This window comes from Melanaphis sacchari, unplaced genomic scaffold (genome assembly GCF_002803265.2).
Source record: "Melanaphis sacchari strain LSU unplaced genomic scaffold, SCAv2.0 Contig42_pilon_pilon, whole genome shotgun sequence".
NCBI classification, from domain to species: domain Eukaryota; kingdom Metazoa; phylum Arthropoda; class Insecta; order Hemiptera; family Aphididae; genus Melanaphis; species Melanaphis sacchari.
The window spans coordinates 2,114,334-2,139,640 of NW_020271275.1; the positions used below are offsets into that span (position 1 = coordinate 2,114,334).

At 25.8% G+C, this 25,307-nt stretch overlaps 1 protein-coding gene across 2 annotated transcripts in view; it reads right to left on the minus strand.

Moving 5' to 3' along the window:
* The window catches only part of LOC112597550 (CTL-like protein 2), a 47,872-nt gene extending 27,503 nt beyond the window's left edge, over positions 1-20,369 (minus strand). For both annotated transcript variants that reach the window (XM_025343645.1, XM_025343641.1), the window contains exon 1: positions 20,125-20,369. The gene's annotated coding sequence lies outside the window, so the exon portion shown is untranslated. The remainder of the gene's footprint in view (positions 1-20,124) is intronic.
* Between the last annotated feature and the right edge of the window lie 4,938 nt (positions 20,370-25,307).

Here is a 25,307-nt window from a genome sequence, read left to right on the forward strand (position 1 = left end):
CATTTCGATATAAAATAATGTAAATAATGTATGATATCATATTATATTTAGTATTCACACAGAAGTAAGGATTTAATGTTTAATGACTCACATACAAGATGTTTATGAATATCGAAAAAAAGTTAGCAATATTATATGTTTTATATCAATTTAAGATTTCAATGTTTTAGAATTTTTATAATATACATAATATAAGTACCAATACATACTATAGTCTTCTGCTTGTGATTAGTTTGATTTTGCCTTGAAAAAATTTCTAAAATAAAAAAAAACGTAATATTTCTTATTGATTTTATAGGCTGTTAAAACGCAATACTTTTTAAAATATATCGAATAAATTATTTAAAATGTTTAATATTTATTATCGATAATCGGTGGACAAAGAAAATATTTTATAGAAAGTAAAATAGTGTCAAGATACAATTATTGTGCAAATTGAGAATATTTTCTTTACTGTATGCAATTTATAAATACAAAAGTGTTTTTATAATTTTAAAACATTTATTAGTAATTTGTTATGAATTATTATCAGGCAAGTGATAAAATTTTAATTTTCACTTACCTTGGATAGTAAAATGTATAAGTTTTTAACCATCATTTTGTAAGAATACTGAAAGTCCAGTGAATTACAATGTAGTCAGTTAAGCAGGCATTACATTTTCATATAAATAGGAACATAATTATATTGAATGTAGATTTATTCATTGTGATTAAAAATCAACCTACCTACTAGATACGTTTCATAATATACCGAGAAAATCTTATAGAATAAAGCTCATATATATTTTAAACAGATATTTAATCATTAATAAATATTCACTTCATAATGTCTTAAAACCAATTTGATCTACAGGTACTATGTATTTATAATTTTATTTTGGTTGTTCTAGATTTTAATTTAATTGTGTGTAAAAGGTTTTTTCCCGTAAAATTAACAAACAAATAAAATAATTACCAAAATAAAATTCTCGCATATTTTTAAGTAAATGCATGTTTTTAAATATTTTATAAATAAATTCATATTTCAGGTTATTTTATATTTACTTATGTACGAATATACTGACAATATTCACAATTATACTCCAATTATGCATTTTAATCACGAAAACGTACGTTATAAATAGACAAAGTCATACTATTATTAAACATGGATGTATTTAAAACATAGTAAACGTTAAAAAAGAAATTTTGTAAAAAATATTTTTAAAATTGTATTTAAATTTTACTTATAGATACAAATAGGTATATCCATTTAAAAATACTTTTTTAATTTTATTTACGATGCTGATCTAAAGAAATAAAAAAATCGGTTAAAAAGATTCCAAGAAAAAAATGTCCGGACAAAAGAATAAAAAGTACGAAAAAACAGTACATTTAAAAAAAAGTCAATTGTTTTTTAAACATTGAAAAAATAATAAAACATTAAAAATATATCATATAAATATATATGAAACTGTACGATTGTTTATGAATCATTAGCTGCATACTTACTCACACGCATAATAATATATACTCGTATACAAATGATAATTGATGAACTGTATATATAAATATTATAAATCTTCACTACCTAATTGGAAAACGGTTCAACGACACTTGTCGAAATTATAAACAAAGGCGCTTATCATGTTTCCGTTTGTACACATGATATATTGTATATCAATATTAATTATTGATATAATAATTAATAATATATTATAATCTGTGACGACTTAGCTTGGAGACAAAAATCATTTTCTCACTTTCCGACGATTGCAGTCGAAAACTATTAATCATAATATAATTGCGTTAATCGTTATCGTTTTTGGCATTGTGATGTATTGTTTATTATATTTATGCTCATTATAATATTAAAATGATATTCCTACCACGGTTTTAATTTTTTTCAATTATCAACCTGCATGCACAATAATATCATTGATTACACATTATAGCGTATGACGAAATGCTTATAATACTCTTTTGTGGCTCGTTGTTACTGCAGGTTAAACGTGGTGTTTTGTTCCATATTATTTTATTTTGTTGCGGTGTGTGCTACGATGACACACGCCCTGCACCTTATGATATTTTAGTGTAGATAATATATATGGTATTGTATATAGTTCACACTGTAATAATTATATTACGGAATAAATAACGGAAACCGTAGGCAGGTATAGTGTGCATTGTATGATATTGTAACATATATAAGTAGGTATACGCAGTGTCGATATAGCATACATAGATTATGAAAAAAAAAAGGGTTTTAAATAAAAGTAGATGGCAACTCAGAGTGGAACAAACAGATCTTGTTTCAGTGTACTTATATACTGCCGACAAAAGATAAATGTATAATATATTATAAAACGCAGATATAATATTTTTAACATAAAGCTGTAATAGCGACTAAGCAATGTGTATATTTTGACCTTTTAGATTTTAAACTTTTTAAATTTCGCAGGTTTTTGACCATTATCTAGATTATATAATATTATATTATACTAATGCTTCACAGTCATATTATCGTGTGTTTTAATATTGTTTCTCGACCACGATAAAGATTTAAGAAATGATTTTTGTTACTTTTATGGTTTATGAAGACAATTTGTATCCTAATAAAATTACACCGATGTACGTACATTATTAAATGGCTGGAGAAAAATGTGTAAAAATCAATTTTTAACTTCAACTTAGTTTTTACTTAAAATCAACTTAGATTTTGAAAATCCTAAAATCGAATATTTCCCATAAATAAACAGTGAAAGAGGGGCTGTGGCCCAATGGCCTTCTCATCCATAGTTTCTACAGGATTGTGAATAATGTAATATAAAATTTTAAATAAAAAAAAAATCAATTGAAATAATGAAATATTTTAAAACCGAATCCACTGCAATCTTCGTTGTAGTGGTTAGATAAACCTGAAATCTGGTTTTTGATTTTTAAAATTTGTCGATTTGAAATCATATGTTGACATACTTTACATAGTTAACGCGTGGTAACACTAAATAAGGAATCGACGAAAAGTAAATTATATTTTGCTATTTAATACATAAAATTGAATATTGGAATGGAATTATGGGTCACATGCCTCAAACTCAATTTATGTACATTATTTATTATTATAATTTATTTAATATTTTAACAGTCTTATATTAATATATATGAACCGATTATGTCATTCGTGCAATCAGTAAATAGTCCGTCTTACCATTAAGTGTCTTTGAAAAATTTCGAGTATGTCACCAGGAACACCGTAGTATTTGTCACTGCGGTAAGGGCGACCACAAAAAGCGAATAGAATCAGCGGTGTGACGATATGATGCATGTAGATTGCTGAGACGGATCAACGGTGGAGACTGCGTGAAAGAAACTGACGAAAGGTGACTTAATAGTGGCGGTGTGGTGAAATCAAAACGAAAAACCACAAAAAAAAAAAAAAAAATAATACATACAAGCGTGCGTTGAGCGTAGGTTTACGATACACGAATTATACTTTGATATAATATATATGAATATATTAAACACATTTACAACGTCATCTACCTACGGAAAAAAATCCAAAACGTGTAAATAACGATATTAACTACATAGAAAATATTATAATTTGTGAGCTTTCAAATATTATTTTAAAGAGCCAAGTGACATTTTTTTCATTCAAAATCGAGTTTTTAAAACTACACAATATATTATCCGAAATGCTTACATATATACTATAAAAAATAAGAGTAAGTATGGTTTTTTTTTTGCAAGAATGTAAAATGTAGGATAAATTAAATTTGTTAATAATATCTACAGTTTTCAATTTTAATAAAACACTCATAGTACTTGCTATGTGGTAATAAAATGAACTGGATACAATAAATCTATTTTAAATATTGATTTTAATTGCATTCAACATATGTGAACAATTGCATAGTGAAACATTATAATTTATAATTGTATTAAATATCTATTTAGTCTTAATAAATGCGTTACTGCAATTATCGTAAGATAAAAACCGTAGAATTTCACTTTAAAACACAAAAACGAACATAATTATTCTAAAAATGGGTTTATATCGTAATTTAAGTATTATAAGATACCTTTAATAAAATAAGACATTTGACATATTAAATTATTGTAACAATTTAATAATATGTATTATTATATTTATTTACAAAAATTCAATCAGCAAATTACAAACTTTCACTAATTTCATATTAATCAAAAAGCACGTAAATGTAACCTTTTTATCATACATTCGTTTAAACTTGTATTGATTGGGTTTTCATTTTATTTAAGTATGAAATAGCTATACAATATACATATACATTTAGATACTATGTACAGCAAAAATTTCAATAATTTTAAATTGTATTTTTTCTTGATTACCTATGATGATACATTTTTTCATTGTTATAAAAATATAGTTAATTATATATTATTTTAAAAATTTGTATGCTATACATGAATTGATCATCAAATACTTCTCTTCCGTATGGTTTATCTAATTAATAATCAATGTCTGTTATTCAGTAAAAAGTTTTCATATATAATACATACTAAGCGTTGACTTTTGGATAGTGCACTGCAATATTATATTGTAACATTTAAATTCACTTTAGGACGTGAAAAATAAACAATTTGTAAAGGTGACCATAAACATTAGTGTTATTCTTTAAGTGGTAAACCGGTCACCTAACAACCCCATGCATCACAATCGATTGGCGCGGAAAAATAGTGGTAGAAAAAAACAGTAACGCATGAGCCAGGGTTTTGTCAAAAAAACCACATGACTCTGACGTATTATATATTATAATAATATGTATTATTAATCTTACAGCTACAATGATCAACATTTATTGCAGAAAGAACATTCGCCAAGCATAAGTTTTCATGGTCACCCACGGAAGCGAAGGATCGATGATTTTTTTATCCCAATATATTTTAATCTCGGACATCGAATAAAAGCGTAAGTATAATATTATAACATATGATATTGTAACAGTTATCATCAGTTAACCGAATCGCAATGAATACGACCTCGTTAAACCCACGGGCGGCTGTGAGAATAGTATACTTACAATGACAAATTTTGTACGCAACCTTCTGACAACGTCAATGTGATTGAGTGATTCATCCGATAGTCGGAAATTTTCAGTTATCATTCGTATAAACTATTATATTACTTGTATTTTTCCGATATGTGTACATAAAAATAATATATAACATACAGGTTGATTAACCAAGTGCTCACTCATTTTTTCTTTAATAATGCAGTTATTCATAATTTGATTTTTTGGAATTTTTAATTATACTAAAATCTATAAATTCAAATTTTTGAAATTTTTTATAGTATTGAGGAAATGTCTGTGAAGGTGATTTATCATTCTACGTATATTGTATTCTAATAATATTACAATAAGTACTATATTTCAAATAACAAAAATATTAAATTTACTAAAACATAAAACTAAAAATTGTACAAAACAATATTCAAATATAGTACAATTGTTTAGGTCTAAAAAAGATAGACTAAACTATTTAACTAGCCTTAGAATAGGGCTAACATTCACAATACATTATCATCTCATGGTTAAAAATGACCTACTCATACTTGAATCCATGTATACCTAGAGGATTATAGGAATTATATTGTTAAGCATATCTTAATACCAAAAATATGGAGGTATAAGAAACAAACAATAGTTATGAAAAAAACATTACATCAAGACCTTTAATCAGAAATTATAAATTTAATTTTAAACTAATGACCTTAGATAATAATAAAAAAATAAAAAACAATAATTATATTATATTCTATTTAATTATTTAATCAATAATTGATTAAATAAGAAAAAAATATAGAAAATAATGAAAATATAATAATTATTATTCTTAGACTATGGTGTATTTTTAAATGTTTTGAGTTGGCCAGAAAAAATCTAAATCGTTATTGCATATAAATCAATTATTTTTTATAATATAATTGATGAAAAAAAATTATCATGTTTAGCTTTTATTATTTTATAATCGAAGTAAAAAATTATTGTATTAATATTGTAATCTTTATCATTTTTTTTCTTTTTAAAATTGACGAGAAAAAAATAATCAAATTATAATATATATATTTTAGTTTTTTTTTACCAACAAATTATGTATATACATTATACAGACAAATAGCAAACAAAGAATATATTTTCAGTACTGTTGACGAGGAAATCTATTTTATACACGTCTTATACTCGTAATAATAATAATATATAGTGTAGGTAGGTATAATATGTATAAAATACAATACAATGAATACACATAGCAATGTATATTGTATATCGTATAGTATTTATTTTTACATGGCATCTTGAAAAATATTAATACTAATCCGAAAAATTCAACGAACGCACAAAGACGCGGTAGAACGTCATGATAATACATAACATTAATAATGCATCCAACATTATAAGGTATAAGTTACCTATTACAAAATATGCTGTTTACGAAATTATTTTTTTGATAATTTGTCAACGCAATTAATAGCGTAATAGTGGGTGGTATAATACTTTTTAAGAAACAATAATTTATGTATAATATATAGGTAATATAATACGGCAGACGACAAATTTACAATATCTTAGTTTATTATGGCGTATTATTATTATTGTTGTTATTAATTATTATATGATATAGACGTAAATAATTATATATTATTGTGACCTCGTATTATTGCAGTATTGCGAATAATGTAAATTAGTACATTGCAAGCGTTTCGAAATTTGATTAACGCGTCTTATGTAAACAACACTTTTTATCGTTATTTTTATTCGAAAATCGTAGTTGAATTGGCATTTATGTCTAATTACTAGCGAATTAATGTCTTTAGTAAAGCTTTTCAAACAATTATTTCGTCATAATTTTACTTACATAAAAAAAGGTCATCAAATTAAATACGACATTATAACACCATTATACCTATTAAACTGGTATGTTTATGTATATGCCAAATAGGTATACCAAGCGTTGTATTTTGGAAAAGACAATAGCGATTTTTAAAGGTCGGCACATTTTAATACAATATTCATTTAAAAAAAATTAAAATTAAAAAAAAGCGAATAGTACTCAAATGTACTTAAATGTGAACTAAAATAACATACAGCTGTTATTGTAACTTGGAATTTTAAATGAATATTAAAACCATTGTCCATAATATCAAAATACATATTTTTTTGATTATCATGTAAAACTTTGAATATCGTACCTAGTGGCTAGTCAATATACAATATTATAACATAATAATAATTATTATGATAACTAATTATTGTTAATATTATTTCAAAATTGATAAATAATTTATTCAAGTAATAGGACTTCATAGTGATATTGATAATTATAGCACGGATGCTGTTACATTTGCAACTTTTTTTCTACTATTTCAATTAATTGCTTAGTAAGTTTAAAATACATTTCTTGTAAGTATAAAATAAAATTTAAAACTTTAAAGCGCAATTTTCTGCAATTTTTGGAATTTTTAGATTTTTATTGCAATTTTATTGAATTTATTCATTTATAAAACAATTTTAACAATTTTTTTTAAGTTTTTCAAATAATTTCACTTTATTAATACTTTTTAAACGGGTTTTTAAATATTGTTAGAATGTTTCCTTGATAATTAGGCGATAACCAATTTAGTTTATTTTAAATACACTTCGCTAATATCAACCGACGTAGAACAAAATTTTTCAAAGTATAAAAACTTAATGGCTCCAAATTGAAGGACAATGGATTTTGAAAATTTAAAAAAATTACATACGATACAATTTTTTGAGCAATTTTTGGTATATTTTAGTGTAATATTACAATTAATTTTACTAGTTTTTTAGTACTACAACATCCGTGCCCTATTGATAACATTGGATGAACAGTTACAATGTATAATACTAAGTGGTTATTAGACAAGTCTTTAATTTATATATTGTATTAGTAGATAATAAAATATTGACCAAATTATACATCCGCTTAAAAATTGTATCCTTTTTTGTAGGTATTCGATTTTTGGCCAATTTAATTTTTAAGTTTTATAAGTTAAAACTTAATTTGATTATAATAATGACACATTATCTTTGTCAGCTTAAGGCTACAATTAATTACACTATATGTTCTATGTCTAAGGTATAACTTTTTTTTTTTTTAAATGTTTGATTTATTTATATTTTATTATTGTTAATAAAATATGTGTAAAATTAACGTTCTGTTTTGATAACGCGAATAAAAAGTAATATTATACTTTTCCAACTGTATTAGTATCCTAATCATAGTTAGACAATTTAGTTTTAATTTTTTATTGTATATTTATTAAACATATACCTATTTGTTTACTTAATTGTACTTACAAATTTGGATTTAATTTAATTTTTTAATAGCAGTAGAATTTATATCAACTTGATATCAGTGGAGTTTAAATTTTATAAATCCAACTTTTACATTAACTACCTGTAATTTAGAGGTATTTACAGGCACTCGATACACTATATCAGGTTTAAGTACAAAAAATAGACTATGTTTTCAATACACTCATCGTGCACTACGCATTATTATTTCTGATAAGTACGTACACGTTATTTATCTAGATACTATTCGACGGTTGGTTTTCAATATCAGTGTGAAAAATTTCGTTGCACAAAACAATGAAATGACGAAAAAACCCGACGAATCACCCGAACATCCTGTAGGCAAAGGACCCCCGCCACAACTATCAAAATATACGATATAATAATATATTTTAATGTAAACATCACGGTAATAATACGATATTCCGTCCGGAACGAGGAAACCGATTTCACGCGGACCATCGTCGTCGTAGTCGGGTTGAACAATCTCCGGGACATACAGCGGGCGGCGGCACCATGCTCTCTTTGAAACGCGTATGCATGTCCTTAGAATAGATCTTCGTTTTATTTTCTTTATTGTTGTAAATAACTACACACACACAAACAATAATAATTATCCTTGGACGTGATTGTGTCCCTGTACATACAAAACCGTATGAAGGAAACGACGCAGTACGTTCAATTCTATATACACTATACTACAGTTCACACATGCGTATACACGACAGTATAGTATGACGCGACTGCGTTACTATAACGTATTGTATATTAATAGTATTTTTAAGCCCGTGTGTGTGTAAGTATATATAATATAATGCACAATACTACAATAGGTATATGTTACAGAACAGTTGAAACGTACAGAAAATTATAGTAAAAGTGGTGGACGCTTAGTTTCAATCAAATATTTTTATATGATATTACAGCCGTTTAAATTGGAATCGGAGTCATATAGACGTAAATTAAATTTTAAATTAGGGATGAGGGCTGCAAATTGTTGTAAATAAAAAAAAAAATATAAATTTATCATTTCATTAATAAATTAAACGCATATAAATATATTTCTATAAATTTTTTTTGAAATTTTATGGCCCGAGTTTTTTTTTTAGTGGGGGGGGGGTCATTATAGCTACTAATTTATGACTATATACGGGAACTTATTACGGTATTTCTCAATAAGTTTATTTCAAATGCCCAACTTTCAAATTTAACATTATTAATTTTGTTTGAATACAGTGATGCACTTGCAATATATATAATATGTGTGTATCGACTGTTCTTGTACCGTCATCGCAGCAGTACGTATATTGGATTTTGTAGAAAACGTTTTCATAACGGATCGAAACGATAATTACATTCTAAACTGAAATGAGTTTTACTTAGTAGTATCGAAACGTTCTGTATATAAATGTATACATACTACCGGATGATTAATTTAATGTATAACTCATTATTTTAAGAACTCTTAATGTTTTTGAAAATATTTTTTCAGATAATTTTAAGTCATTAAAAATAATTTAAAAAAAAATTATATTTCTTAGTATTTTTATCGTTATCATTAAAAAAATATTTAATTTTTTTTGATATCATACATTTTAAAGCAAAATATTATTTGGAGAATTTGAATGTATAAAAATCGAATTTTGGAAGAGTATATTTTATCAGTTACAACTGTTATATATTTAAAGTTTACACGAGCAAAGTGCAGGAGTGATACGGAATACCCTGCAGATTTTCATCACTACACCACTCAACGAAACTATAAATATTAATAAATAGGTATAATCAATAAATTAGTCTTACTATAGTCTATAACTTCATATAATACCGGTGGAACTCTAAATACATTTTTATAAATTAAACATGGTTAATCAACATCAACTGAAGTTTATTGAAGCTTACTTAAATAATATTAATATTACTGGATCTTTATTCATTTGAACTCTGATTTTTAGAAAAAATACTATAACATTTTGTTTTTTAAGTTGGTTCTTTAGAGTTTAGGACCAGGAATAATCTGATTACGTTCTTCTAATTAATTAATCAGAAAAATTCTAAGCACCTTAAGCTCATTATCGTAAATGTGAGTTGAGGTAGTTGGTGCATTATCGCTTCATTTTAACTATAATTTTAATGAAATTTACAATTTTATTCAAATATGTAATTACAGTTACTCGTGCCATATAACATTTTGTTAATGTAGGTACTGTAATTATTATGTTTCGTAAAAAATTATTTGCAACAATCCAAAAATACGAAAAGTAAAAAATATCTAGTTGACAGAAGAATATAAACCCGCGTGTTCTACACTAATTAGTAATATTATAATACATTTTATGTTTTATCACTTGGAAAACCGAAAAAACAACACGCGTCGCCAGAAATTGGTTAGTATACTATCGACTAGCATAAAACATTTCTGTCCTATTGTTATTACAATGTAATTAAATCGTATAATGCGATTATATCACATCTATAATATAACGTAGGAGCCACGTGCAGGAAAATTATTTAATAATATCAAACTTGTACATCTAATAACTGATTTATGAGTCGGTATGCGTTAAAGTTTCCACAGGTAATTTAATTTTATTGTTTTTACTATATACCGATACTAGTTGTTATAATATTTCAACTATATTATCGACTCGGTATGGTTACAAAACATAAACACATTCTGCACGCTGCGTTTGTGGGTTCGTTTTGAATCGGATCGCATCCCCGTCGTAGTCGTGAACTTGATCGATATATTTTTATGGATTCACTATGAATATATTGCAATACGCGTGTTTTACGGTAATTATTAAGTTTACATCATATATATTATCTATATAACATTGAAAAAATATACATGAAATGTTATTTTAATAACGTGAAAGTAGTATTTATTTGCGCAATATAATTTTACTTATATGTACCTACGTGTTGATAATTTACAGAATAATTTAAACTAGACATTAAGTCACTAAACATTGCTAAACACTATTTATTCGTAAATAATGAATTTATTTAAATTTCGATTTTTTGTAATTTTTAATTATACTTAAGCCACATTTTAAATTTTTTGAGATTTTTTATATTATTTAAAAGGTTTTTTATAACGATCCAAATTTATGTTTATCAACATTTGAACGAGTATTTCTCGGTTATTAAAATATTTTTTTTAAGATAATATATAGGTAATCCTTAAACATGGATTTAAAGAAATATAAATATATTTAATAATAGATCTTGTTTTTAATATACTCAAAATTATTTTTAAAAATTATAAATTTATTAGTACATTATTATATTAATTACTAGAATTTTTAAATTTTTATTTTGATAAGTCAACGTTTTTAGAAAAATTGTTTGTTAAATAATTTGGTCGAAAAGGAAGGTTTTTATTTGAAAAAACAGATTTTATATCTCCACAATACTAATCCCTTAAGTAGTACAAAAAAATCTTAAGAATATAAAAATATTAAATACATAACTGTATTATGGAAGAAAAAAAGAGCAAGTATATTAAATAAACGCACAAAAACTAAGTACGGTAACTTGTGCAACGACAATAATAGAAAATTTAAGTGGTCCGACGTGAAGGTCATAACTTTTGCAGTTGTTTTCATTCGCAAATTGCATAACACTATACAAGTAAAGAAACTCAATTTTCTTTTAAAACACTACCTCATCTCTTATATAAGGAATTATTATAGTATATTAGTTGTCTTACATATATTTTCAAACTCAAGTTGAATAAAAGGTACCTAATACCTAATTTTTGTTAGCAGCAGTTGTGTATACGAAGTGTTGGAAATTGAGATTTTAAGCAAAATTGTTAATTATATTTTAGGAATAAATGATAAGCTAAAATTATTAATAAGGCTTATTCTTACACCTTGGCGATCCTTAATCGTTTTAAAGATTATATTGCTATTAAATTTACATGGTACCCATACCAATATATATAATGTGATAAACATAACAATTCGACTAGGTATTATTTTGATTAAATGATACTTCTATACGCGTATATTGTGAACCATTGGTGGTTATTAATCGCGTAGAACTAGATATACCTATTGTTAAATGCAGCGCGTGCGATATTTATATGTTATTTTAGTTTTTTTTATCATTGTAACACTGTGCATTACAATATTACTGCGTTGGAAAGTAAAATAAATTTCTAAGGTGATCTATTGTGTTTGTAACGTATACATTTTTAATTTGCAAAAATGTCGTCGACTCGTACATGTATGATGTATATATAGTCTGTATTATTATGTATATAATATTAATCATGTCATAAATCGTTATACCATTTTATATAGGTACGATATCAATACGTTAATAGTTGTTCGACTTAAGACTGGTTTGTTGGCTACAGTTTGACACGCTTAGATTTTACCTATATACTATATTGTAAAATCCTAAATATATATTAGGGAAGCAATACATTTCTTCGAAACGATGATAACGGTAAATAATGTTATCGGAAAATGTCTTCTTAATTTAAAATAAAAATTGATGATAATTATGTAGATATTTATTACTGCTGTTTTATTGAAACATATTATTTATTATTATTGTAAAAAATTCCAACACACAAGTAACTTACTCCGAGGGTATTAAAGTAAAAAAAACGCATTAAGGACGAGTGTATGAAATGTATAGATATATATATTAAGAAAGGGGGAAAAATCAATGTTCCAGCGACCCTCCAGCGAGTTCCTTACTATTCGTAAGTATATAGTTTTGTTGTGTACACCTTACATGTATACACTACACCTGTTCACAAGCCTATAAATATATATGTATTTGTGTGCAGTCGATTTCGGTTAAAATATTCATACGATGAGTTTAGTTTTTACCTATGTTTTCGAAAAAAACACAGTTTTAGACTTTCACCCCACTTGCTACCAATATCACCACTCTGCTTCTACCATCGCAAATCTAACGCTTGATTATATGCACGCACCGCCGCAAATGACCGCGACGATTTACCATCGTATAAAATAGGCCTAAAGTCGTCGTGATTGCAAAACCGTTGCATGTCCGAGAGACCTTACGCATAAAATAATACCTATATAATAAGTCACTCTACGCGCAAAACACATCACACGCACACATACGCATGTTAGGCATAATTTTAAGGTCTAAAAGGGGTTGCCCGACAATAAAAATAATACACGGAAGCACGTAACCTGCAGCAGAGTACCTATATATATAATATAATTCCGAACCTGCGTATATGTAAAATACGCGAGTGTTTTCTGTGCGGTCTGCAGACCAAATTAATTCACAATATAACGATAATAAAACACTAATCGATATTTTCTGCTGTAATATGCGTACTTACACTATCAGCACCTATTAAAATGTGGGGGAGAAAATTCTACGGTACATTTTTATACAGATATTACACGTCACGTTATGAATGAGTTAAAAATATTACATTATTGGGTGACTGACGATGCTATGTAAATAATAAAGATCGAAATATCTATCTCTATTATTTACGTACAGTAATAATATATCTGAATAGTGAATACATTTTGTTATTTTCATTAATACAAAATAGTCACCAACACGTAAAAAAACATTAAAAAATATACATATATAATATATATTATTAACTGTTAAAACTAATTGCACATAACAAAATTTAAATTTAAATAAATAAATAAATAAATATATATATATATATATATATATATATTTATATATTATTACTTATTGATTATTATAAATTATATTTGAATTTTTTTAAATGCGATAAAATATTGTATACTGCACATTTAAGAATTCGTAATTTTGTAGATTTTATTTAATGAAGAAGGATACAGCAAAACTTTTATCACCACCTCTGGCTGTAGAGTCTAAATACTCTAAATACATAATTGATGTATACGACTGTAGCACTATAGTGTAAACTGTAAAGAATTTTAGGTATTTTGATGTACAAATTATAAAATGAAATACTGTTATAATATAGTTTATAATTTAAGTAATACAAATTTAAAAGCGATTCGATCACGTTACTAACAGTCGTTTATATGTTTAAAAGGAATTGAACGCTCGCACGTGGATGGTCTGTACTATATAATAATATACCATCACTGACTGTCAAATACTATAACACTGCACGTGTGTCAACATGATATTACATAAATATACCTCAAAAAGAAGCACCAAAATATCACTGAATGCATTATGTATGTAGGCATTATATTCATTATAATTACTGGTAAACTATTTCATAACAATAATGATAAAATACTACAAAATTATGAAATGGATAAAATATAAATTTAAAAAATATATATCCACTATCACGGGCATGTATAATATTGTAGTACAGTTATTATTGATTATTTTAAGTAAAATCATAAAACACTTATAAATATACATAATAATTTCAAACATATACAAAACTGGTTACATTTATAATAGTAAGTTTTAATATATTTTTATATAACATAATATTATAGTTAGGTATTATTATAGAATATATGCATATATAAGTATGAACGTGTATTTCAAATTATAATCGACACATGTTAAAAGTTAAAATATTATGTACAGGTTGAAATTGTTAAATGGCAGCAAAGCTAACGGAAAATGATATATGTCCATTCTGATGTTATTTTTTATATTATATATTCTTATAGACATAATTAATTATTAATAGCAGTTATAATTTTATTTTATTTGCTAACTTATTTTACAAAAATAGTATATATATTATGCTTGTTAAACATCGGCAAATGTTTAATAAAATTGCTAACGGTTATCACTCATCAATATTGGTGTTGAATGTCAACATTCACCAGCGACTGACAACACTCACTGCTATTTCATTATACTTCTTAGCAAAATATTATTTCAATGTACATTATATTAATTATATTATACTCGATAATAAAAGGTTATGTATAATATTATTATTATGTATAGATAATACCGACTGTATAGTCGTTTGTAAAAGTCATCACGGTTACAGTGAGCATGCAATCCACCACTGCCAACAATTAAAAATAACTTTTATATATATTGTTCCACTATGTATTATAATCAAATATTTAAAAAAGATCTCTACGTAAAATCTTTTAGGAAAATAACTTTGTCGTACGGGACATCGAATAGTAACGAAATAATGATTTAATTTTTTTTTTTAATATACCTAATAGTTATATACTTGTAGTTTAAACGTAGGTAATATATATATATATATATATATATATATATTATACTGACACATTAATATAATGTCCTTATGTCAAATTGTCATCACTCAACAGTAAGGCGGTACATAATTTTTTTGTTTCATTCGTAGATCATACACGCATGAATAATCTCTAACATTTAAATTTAAATATAGCATAACAGATAGAGGAATGATATTATATTATTTATTATTATCACTTTTCGCGCGCTACGAAATGTAACGATGATGATGCACGGTTGCGGTGAAGTTTATAAATAAATCACTCGAGATGTTTACTACAGATGCGTTTGCATATAACTTCTCGGGAAAACGGATGATTTGTTTTTCATACAAAATATATATATATAGCCATATAGGTAATGTAATCAAAACAGTAACACATAACAGTAATATTGTGATCACTAACGCCACAGAGTTCAATTTTGACTTCATCGTCGAAAAATTACATAATGAATGATACATGCTATCTCGCTGTATGGTTTCAACACAATCAACTCTGTGTTAACTTATCAACAGATTATCGATATAATAAAAATAATATTATACCTACAATTTGTTTGTATAGGTCACGCGATGATGATATGCTTCTATAGTAAAGCAAAAATATTTATACGCGTACACCAGAGCACATTGACCGCGCACGTTGTATTGTTATTGTTGTACAGGCAATGTACATATTATGCATAATTCTTTTAACTGGAATATTACCGATGAGAATATTGACATTCATGTGTTTTACTCTGTGCATATTCTACCAACTAGTTCGGTATCTGTACATAAATTACTAATTTCCATAAAAAAAATACAGTCAGCACAGCTGTATAATAATAGTTTGTACCTATATAGTGGAGGAGACGGAAGTTGTATCGTTTTTTTCCACATATTCATTGTATATGTATATATAAATATATATATATTTTTTTTGAAACGATAGTTCTGGACAAAATACACTTGTATATCGTTTATATATGTATAATGTGTAACTTAAAGAACTGACAAATGAAATTAATTAAATATCCATTAACTTTACTTTCAACTTAAAAAAAAAATAGTTATAACTTATGTAGGTATAGGCGTTAGTTAATAAAATTTGTTAGTTCTCTCATTATATCATCATAAACCATGTAAATAGTAATTTTTTCTTCTTAAATATACACTGCAATGTACTCTATGGTTTAAAAACATTGTTTTATACATCACTTAAAATAAACATTATATTTTTTTACTATTTTTTTAAATAAAAATTTTATACATTTTTAACTTTTTAATTATGATCTATAGTAATTGAATATTGAACTTTGAGTTCATTGATTATAAGTTTTAACTTAAAAAACTTCTAAATTGTAGCTGAGTACAGTGCACTAGAGTACTTCGTATATTGAATGTTGATACATACATTTTTTCATCTAAACGTTCTAAACTTTCAAAACTGTCATTATAATTTCAAACAATGTAAAATGAAAAAAAAAAATGTTTTCAAAAACATTATACGAGATAACGATATAAAACGACTAAGCAATAATTATTAATTTCTATCGAAGCGGTGTCTTAAAATATTTAAAAAATATAATATTACTATGCCAATACAAGTTGTTTGTATCATTATTCATTCATTAAATAAATGTAGGATAGTGGCTTGTCTCTTCGTCATCAACACTCGGTATCAGTTTACAAATCAACTAAAATATTTTATTATAAACAATTTCTGGAGACTATGATAATGCTATCAAGAGTTTAAACACTTAATATATGTATTGAAAAACAAGCGCTGTAGGATGATAAAAATACCAACCAACATGCTACTTACATACATTGTAAATCATTATTATACGTCAAAAATGAAATTGCATTTGTACTGTAGAAGTGAAATTATTTAAAATTCAAAGTAAGAGACTTAACTAAAAGGAACGATGAATTGTTTAAAATATAGCGAGAAAATATTATTAACATCTTTCGACTAAAAATGATTGAAAAAACATAGGGAAAACATAATTGTAAAATCTTGTTTATTACAATTTTCACATATTTGTAGAAAAAACCTCAAAAATACGGTAATGTATTGTCATTAAATTGTACATTGTTTTGTCATCAAAAATCACAATAGTGAAAAGATAAACACGCGATTTTGTCGTCTTATTAATATAAATCGACGTTTCCTAAAAGTAACTTATATTATATAAAAGTCTTATACACGAATAATACTGTAATTTTATATGAGTATATATATAAATATAATCGATCGATGTGAATCTTAATCATAAAGCTATAATAAATCATTTTCTGTATTAAAAAAGCCACACACGGACGTATGATATAATAACAAGCGTTCGTGTCTTATACTCCAATGCGGTAGCATAATGTATTTTGGGGATAGTCCAATTAAGCTTTTTATATTATATTATTATTATTATTATTATGCCCCGCGTAAGTTCGTTTCGACCCATTTGGTTGAGTCTTTGAGTGGCCAATATCATCTGTGGCGAAGTGCACGTCAAATAATAATTAAAAATAATTACGACAATTATTGCTATAGAACGCGTTTGTAAGTTTCGTTCGAAAAATAGTTTTTCGTTAATCCAGTGGACAAAAACTTGTCTAACAATAGTTAACGAATTTATATAATATATTATATTTAAACATGCGATAACACTAACTATTTCTCAAAGTTGTGATTTTTATATCTTTTATTAACATTCTTTCAGATATTTTTAATCTCATGACAACAAAACAGATGAATATTGTTGTAAAAGTGAAATTGATTTACATAATATATCGAGTATTGAAGTATAGGTATAATCTACATAAATAACTTCACTGCAAGTTAAAATGAATGAAGCGGACTAAATTGTTTGAGTTATCAACTATTGTTCACTTTAAATTTTAATTTCAAACGCATGCTTAATATTTAATTAGCTACAGGTAAATAATTTTTTTTTTTTTTTAATATTTACTGTTTTAAAATTAATAGAAAATTTAGTTACAGGTTATGAAATTATAATTACTGGTTATTATTGAATAATTAAAAACTTAAAAATCGCTTATATAATAAATCTTAATTTTTATGTTTTATTTTTCTTATAATATAATTAATGTAGAGTTATAACTATTTAAATAAGTATGTAAAGTTATTTTTTTTAACTAAAAAAACATAAAAAATAATCATCCTTTTTAATAAATATTGTACCTATGTAAAAACTGTTTTAAAGTATAAATTGGACGCTAATAAACATAAAATTTATTAGTATTGATATATTTTGCAAGAGATAAGAACGACTGAAAAACAAAATATTTTTGTAAACAAATTTCAACAGCCAAAATGGCTAGCTCGAGAATAAACGTTGAACATACAATATAGTATACACATTAGTACATTACAAGTATAATGTCCATTTACAGTTTGAAACTTCCGAAAATGGTTAATAATAATTTAACAACATTTACAATATATTATACTAACCAAACGGCTAAGTACCTCTTTAACGAGTCACGCAGAAACGTCTCGCCAGCCCGAAATGTTATACTACATACACACAAGTACGATGCAAACCTATATACGCTGCTTTCTCTAAAACTTAAATGTTAACATCACAGAATTAGACAGCAATGAATAACAATCAGGTATGAAATAATAATCGATAATGATTTTTAAATCTTTTTAAATCGCGTGTTGATCTATGGAAGCTATAACTGTAGTATGTAAATGTGTTTTTATTGTTACAGTTAATTAAATAAAAAATACTACAGTTTTCATACCGATAAATTGTCATTAAATGACAGTGACGTGAATAATTTATGGTGACATTTAATGGGTTCGCTGTTCCCATGAACGAAATTTTTCTTTATTATCAATAGATAAATTTATATTTACAACAGTTTTCTGTTTTTCCAAATACTATATATATTATATACACATATAATAGTGATAATAATTTTCATTCGTTATAATAAATTCAAATTTGGTTTAATAAAATTATTTTATGGTAAGTATAAGTAATTAGTAGAATATAGGTGATATGTAAATAAAATAAACAGCTTATATTTACTAAACATATAAATTTAAAATATAAAATATTACTCATATACCTACTTTTAAATTAAATTCAAGACCAAAACAAGATTAAATAAATTAGTTGAAATAAAAATAAGTAATAATGATAATAATAATCAGATTAAGTATTTGTCAAAACGTACAATTTATTGTATTGTGCTATAATTTTAAAGTCTTATTTAAATTTCCTTCATTCATAAGAAATTATTTTTCAGAAGTGTATACTTGAAGATATTTTGATTTAACGTATGAGGGATAAGTATAATATTAATTTATTTCTATAATTAGTTGAGATTATTCTTAAAGCTATCTCATCATTAAAATCTTTACACGATATCATGCGTTTTAAAAATCCTAATTCTGTGTAGGTATGATTTATTTTTAATTTCTAATACTATCGGCATGATGATTAATAGGAAGTTTTGAATTAAAAATAATATACCGCAGTATGCTAAGTACGGCTATTATATTATTATTCTAAAAAATTTCTAGCGAATAATAAACGTATAAACCAAAGTATTTACCTCAAATCGGTCCGTGCGACGATCGTGGCCAGGCTTAGTCCAATCGTGGTGCGAGGTTGGGGGGGGGGAGGAAATTTTGTTCGCAAATTTGAAGTTCACCGTGCAAACAAAAATCCCGTAGCCCGTCGACCTGTTTAACTACGGCGCGTTTTACGACACGATAAAAGTATGTTTTATCAAAATATTACAATAATATTATTATTATAAATATTACGTTATAAAAACAAAACATACACGTGCGCGCTCGAATGATCGACTGACACGGTCGCACGCGGCGCGCAAGAATATACACGCTCATGTACGTACACACACGAAGACGCACGCACGAACACGGTTAGTGGTAATAGTGGTAGTGGTAGTATTGGAGGTAAGCGGTGGCGGCGGCGGCAGCGACGGTAGAGGTGGTGGCGTGACGGATGACAATGAGACAAAGACTGGGCGACGTCGACGACGATGATGACGTTTTAGCGATATAGTTTTTATAAGCTGGTTCGCGCGGCCGTGACTCCCATCGCGGCGGCAACCGGACCGATCGAAAAACAAGACATTTCCGCACTGAGAACTTTATCTATAGTCCGTACGCGTATATATGGTGTAACAGAAATAATATACAAACGCACGTAATTAACTATAATTATAGTTGATTGATATCTATAAAATATGTTTAATAAGTTAAATTGAATTTTTGTTTAAATGTATTATATAATCATCATAATAAATGTTAATTATTATGTATATTAATAGATTATATTTTTTATTATTTAATTTCTTTAAATAAGTATGTTACCTTGATACGTCTTGACGCGACTTTACAAAAACAATGTAAACCTAAGTAATTTAAAGTTATTCAAAATTTTTTCACGGTAAACAGTATCAATAGCATAGCTGAAAATAGTGAAAAATGTAAAAAATGTAAACCAAATGAGAAAATAACACATTTATTCGTGTTTAATATACGCACAAATTTTATCTCAGTGAATCACGAAATGTTGTAACTTATAATTTTTGTTTTGGTACCTTCAGGGGGAATAATGAAATTCTTCTTTGACGTTAAAAAACGAGTTTTTATGTGTAGACGCATATTATTATTTACATTTTGCGGACAAAAGCGCAACGCTCTACTGCAGCTGCACTGACATTATGCACCATTGCAAACGGTACGTATTGTATATATTTTCCTGATGCGTCGCTATATAAATACGCTAGACCAACAAGTTTGCATTGTTTACATCTTAGATATGTAATATATATTTTATGCTATTATACTCACGATACGTAACGATATTATATTAAAGATTTCACTTGATGGCATTGCATTACAATCTACTATAGTGGTCAATATTTAATATCTATATACCTACATATTATCGTAAACGACTACATCATACGTTTTCTTTATATTTACGAATAATTTTGTAAAAACCATAGATATTTATTTATTTACAACTCATGGTATGCATATACGTTATACGTCTATATAAAATATGTTTCATGAATGTCTTATTAGTTATATTATTATAAACCTACTATAATATGGTTATTTAAACTCATTTTATATTTTAAATTTTAAATTATTAACATTTTTGAACATACAAGGTAAAGTATATATAATTCTAAATTAACTAAATAGATTTAGTTCTTATTAACAAATTTTTTTTTACAATTAAGGCTTATTTAATTTTCAAAGTTTATTATTAACCATTTTTGCATCAACTACATGAAAGAACACAACTAAATAAATATTATACTATCTTAACTACATTTAGAGAAGTTTAAAATTTTTAAAAATTAATATTGATTTAATTATTTTTATTTCCCAAAATTTCAAGGAACACATTAAAATATTTATTTAATGTATGTTTTGTAATTATAATAATTTTATATTTGTTAATAAAATAATATTTTATAATAATAATAATATCAAATATATTATTTTTTTTTACTAAATGAATTAAAATAACTTTTTTCATAAATGATATCATGTCTCTAAATAATAAAAATTACGTGCAACAGACTGATCCAGGCTGTGGAGAATCGTTTATTAATTAGTTCGAAAACCAAGACAAGTGTGTTGTGAAGCCAAATAAGTCTGTTTTATGATAAGTAGACGCTGAACAATAGGTGTAACTCGGCAAGCAATTGGACACCAGTAACTTGAGCAATTGGAAATAGATCTCCAGTTATGATATAAAAATATGGAAAAGTGAAATTAAATCCAAATCTGGATAGGTTTATAAATTAAATTAAAATATAATATTATAAATCAATAACCTTATAGAATTGTAGCTTTAGATAGCAAGACGCCGAGAGGTAAATATCTTATATTGACAACAGATTGATTGACATTTCATAAAATCGAAGAAAAGTGTTAGATTCAAAAGAAATTGTGAAATAAAATGTACTTCTAAATAATTTGTTATTTTTATTGGCTTAGAAATAAATATATTGATTATTAAATTTTAAGTACCCGCCAGAACTCTTATTCATATCTTTTATTTAATGGTTTCCAATGTTTCTTTGCACTACCTGTGTATAATAATTTATAGATACATTATTCTTATACAATATACATATAATAATTATTATTATTGTTTGACATCAGTTTAGAATATATAATATATCGTTTTGAGTATATGTGTCATGCTATATTCTTTTTCACAGGTGTAACTAGTCTTTTAAGTTAGGAGGGGTGGACCTAACATTTTTTTTTAGAATATAAGGTATCTATAGTAACAAGCCTTGTTTAATCTTGTAGACAAAAATAAAGTTAATGATAATATGTTTATAGCACACATGTTTACTCAAAAATTCTGGAGGGGCATTAAGAAATTCTGGGTGGGTCGAAACCCCCATCCTCTAGTTACACCTATGTTCTTTATTTATACGTTAATACAGGATGGTTTATCTATAACTATATTCACCTCTTTTTTATTCAAAAACGCTGTTATTCAAAGTATATTTAAAAACCTTATATTTTCATATGTTTAGGATTTTTGACTTCTTTTTAATTTGGATATACATATAACCCATATAGTATATTTAAATATTTAAAAACATAATTTGAACCAATAAGATGAAAGTAGGGGTGAACATGTTTGGCGAATCACTCAATCATTCTTTACAATAATTATTTTATGAAAACTGTATATTTTGCACATTAACATTCTGTGTGTACATAATATTATTGATAACAAATGTAGTTGGGAACAGTAATAATTATGTAATCAACTGTTATAGTATACGCATTGAAAAATCAATTATTATTTATTACTCATACACTCATATAATCGTATATGATAAAAGTATGTATGAATAGCCATACAGTTAAACGGAAACTAAAAATCAGCTAAAAGAAGCCCACAATAATTTAAGTCAATTTGAGACTAATTTATGATAATAATAGCAATTATGTAATTGCAGCAACCGTTTAAGGCGTGGGTTGAAATTACATGGTAGAACGTAGACCGCAAGCCTACTTATATGACACATATTATGTGAATATATATATAATATAAATTTAAGCATGAAAAGAGTACTAGATATTATATAGTAAATAAATTTTCCAATAAATTATCCGTAGAAAAAGTAAAAACTGGTTTCTTTTAGGTGTTTGAATTTGTAGGAACTCTGATAAATATTTTAGTGACCAGTAATGTGGTATTTTAGGTACCTAAGATTTTTATTTATGTAATATGTTTAAAAAATACAGTTGGGTTCAATTCTAAGCAATCAAAACTTAAACTATGCATCATATTTAATACCCAAATATTTATTTCCATTATTATTTTCTATATTATAAAAATTTTGATTAGTTCATATTTTTGAAATTGTATATGCTTATTAACAAGAAAATTTGTAAAAAAAAAATAACTCTTGGACCTCCACTGGGTTTCCACTCAGTGAACCTCAATATTTTTTTTGTTATCGAATAAAATAATTGTAGTCTATAGTCAATTCACGTTAATAAATAACTGATATTCTTTGACAATACTTGTCAGTTGTCATCGTAATCGTCCGAGAAAGATATTATATTGTGTAATTACTATTGACCAACAATATTTTGGTTATAGTCACGGACAGTTTTATATACCTTCTATCTTAAGTTAATATTTTACTATGTTAAGTATAAATAGGAGATAGGGAAAATAATTTATTTTGTTCACTTAATTAGCGTTTTATACATAAAAAGAAACCTTAATAGCAATAATATTGTACTATTATACATATACGTCATAATTATTATCATCGTTATTTTATAAAATGTGTAAAATTAAAAAATGAATATTTAACCGTAGAAATTTTAAATTTAAATAAAATTTTAGAAATTTTCCCCTAACCACTTATGCATGAGAACAAAAATATACAATCTGCTTATGATAATATTATTACTATTTGGCGTTTTCACAATAAAACAAATACGTTCACACCACGGCGTTATATGTAGGCTATTTCACTACACTAGCGTCATGAAGTCAATGTTACTGGTATTTTACAAATTTGGTTTATTAAAAATATTTAATACACTAAATTAGTGTGATAAGTTAATAAAAAATAAGGCATTATATAAAATAATATATAATTTAAACAAGTTTTTGATATTGAATTGTTAAGTTGCTGTATTGAGTGTAGAGAACAGCATAATTTAAAATTGCCTGATAAAAAAGTCAAAACTTCCGCTAAAATGTATTTTTCCGGAAATGACCACAAAGTCAGATATCAAAGATATATAGTCTTCAAAAAAATTATAAAAGCTTAAGAAAAAATAGTTATATTATAAAAAATTCAAATATTGTATTAAGTAACACTAATAAATTAGTATTTCTAAAATAACTCAAATAAGTCCTAAAATACGCTACATTCATACTCGTCCGTTGTCCAAAACCCCAAATATTATATTTTTAAAAATATCCAACTACTGAAAGCACAAACGACTAATCTTCTCGATTAACAATTATCTACTGATTTTAAAAATCTAACAAGCATATAACTTATGACTACAATCATTAATAAAGTTTTAGTGAAAAATAACAAATAACGATAACTAGTTACGTAATTTTTTGTAAATAATATTAACTATTTATTTCAGAGGTGCTACTATAAGGAGTAGTTTTCATTTATTCATATTCATGGATTTATAATTTTCATTTTTCAATTGCTAAAAAAAATTTACTTATTTGGTAAAT